Below are 2,500 nucleotides of genomic sequence, written 5' to 3'. Positions count from 1 at the left end.
TCCCGATGATTAACACTAAATGAAAACCAAATATCTTCCTGTAGAATAAAATATATTTTTCCTCATAATGACTTCACATAATCAGCAATCGCACCTTAGATATACTAGCCTGGCCCTACCAGACCATAGCCTGGTCCCACCAGACCATCGCACTTCATTTAGCCTGGCCCTACCAGACCATCGTACTTCATTTCATTTGTACAGAAGGTCTGGAATCGCTCAATTGACAAACGTTCACTCACTTGGAGGCGGGTGTCTGTTGAAGTTTAAAACTATTGGATCTGCCCAGTGCCACTCTGGATCTGCCAACCAATCGCATAACGTTTGGTCGTGACGTATGTCATGATGCGCCGGCTTCTGACTACAACTGAAACTGGTGCACGACCTCAACGTCATTGTTCTCAGCCACTCCCTCTGTTCGCTGATTGGACCGGTAAAAATCTACCGGAGAAAACCTAAGAATACATGTGAAACTCGAAAAATTAGAATATCGTGCAAAAGTTCATTTATTTCAGTAATTCAACTTAAAAGGTGAAAATAATATATTACATAGACTCATTACATTCAAAGTGAGATATTTCAAGCCTTTATTTGTTATAATTGTGATTATTATGGGGCCCAAACCAAGTACATATGCATGATTATACTTTCTAGAGGGCCGACATTTCTGTATTTAAAATCCTTTTTTTATTGATTTTATGTAATATTCTAATTTTCTGAGATTTTGAATTTGGGGTTTTTATAAACTGTAAGCCATAATAATCACAATCATAAAAAATAATGGCTTCACATATCTCACTTTGTATGTAATGAGTCTATATAATATATTAGTTTCACCTTTTAAGTTGAATTACTGAAATAAATGAACTTTTGCATGATATTCTAATTTTTCGAGTTTCACCTGTATACCGCAGACCCAGACTGACTACTGAAGGCAAATGAAAATTGAGCAGAAGTACGTAGGCGGGCGGTGCCAGGCTAATTTAAAATCCCCAATAACTGTGAATACATTTTTTTTATTTTTCAACGACAAGGTCTTTGATTAAGATAAATTGTTCTTTTTTGAATCGTTTGAATTAAATTAATTACTGAATTACTGTGATGTGTGTACGATTTAAAATGCCCAATTATGAGATCACCAATGCACAATCACCTCCTTGTGTTGAAACGATGGCAGTACCATGTTTAAGACTCTTTCTTAGACAAATAAACAGACACTACTTTATAATATATAATATATAAACAGCCGTGGAAAAATTTAAGAGACCACTCCAAATGTTCAATGTCTCTCGTTTTACTCTTTACAGGCATATGTTTGAGTAGAATGAACATTTTGGGTTTATAATATAAAATACTGACAACATTTCTACCAAATTCACAATACAAATATTGTCATTAAAGAGCATTTCCATGAAGTAATGTAGAGATAAAGATTTAAGAAAAATCCAGACTGGTCTCTTAGTTTTTTGCGGTGCTGTATCTATATATAATGCATCTTTGCACACGTATAATTTCACTGTTTTATTGATTTTTTGTCTGTGATTTATTTAAATGTTTTTCAATTTGTTTATTGTTTTTTCACAATATAGCAAAACATTATATTATACAAATGTAGAATACAAATAAAAATGTACCTCCAAAGACAAACATAAACCGATAATCAATCATTATTATAATAATAATAATAAAACAAACGACACCAAAAAAGAAAAAACAAAGTGTGTGTGCACAGTTTGCACTTGTTGAACATTTTGTACATCCTGACAGCTGGTCAATTAGATCTGTAATGAACGGTTGACATTCTGTGCGTGATTTTAAGTTTAAACCTGCAGTGTGTAGAATTTTGGGTTTTATTTCCTAGCAGATTTTGTAGAAAGTAATTATAATATCCATAAGTACATTTAATTTAGTGCATAATAGCTGAATTTTTTTTTTATAATTATTTTTTTCCCCTTAGAAAGGGTCTCATATTTGTCCATATTTCTGTATATTTTGGACCAAGGCCTAGTGCCGCCATCTTGAAAGTGTCATATTTGGAATGTCATCAGGTGCATTGTTTAAAATTTAGAATTGTTCTTGTAGGCCACTGTAGCTTCTGTTATTATTCTAAAGGGTTGGGGTTACCCAGGGAGCGTTGCATTCTAGAACTTTGTAGAACTTTCTTGATGATGTCATATTACACACTGCACCTTTAATTTATGTGTTGTTTTGATGTTGATTGAGCCACTGACTGACTGAGGGCTGTCTTCTGTGTCTGTGTGATGGACAATTATGCTTTTTTTTTATAATTGAATAAATATATTGAATAAATCCTGTTGCAATTCAACAAACCTGTGTGTGTGTGTGTGTGTGTGTGTGTGTGTGTGTGTGTGTGTGTGTGTGTGTGTGTGTGTGTGTGTGTGTGTGTGTGTGTGTGTGTGTGTGTGTGTGTGTGTGTGTGTGTGTGTGTGTGTGTGTGTGTGTGTGTGTGTGTGTGTGTGTGTCTCAGTGTGTGTGTGTG

The sequence above is a fragment of the Ammodytes marinus genome, assembly GCF_949987685.1.
Source record: "Ammodytes marinus genome assembly, chromosome: 8".
In the NCBI taxonomy this organism is placed as follows: domain Eukaryota; kingdom Metazoa; phylum Chordata; class Actinopteri; order Uranoscopiformes; family Ammodytidae; genus Ammodytes; species Ammodytes marinus.
This window is presented reverse-complemented; position numbering follows the sequence as displayed.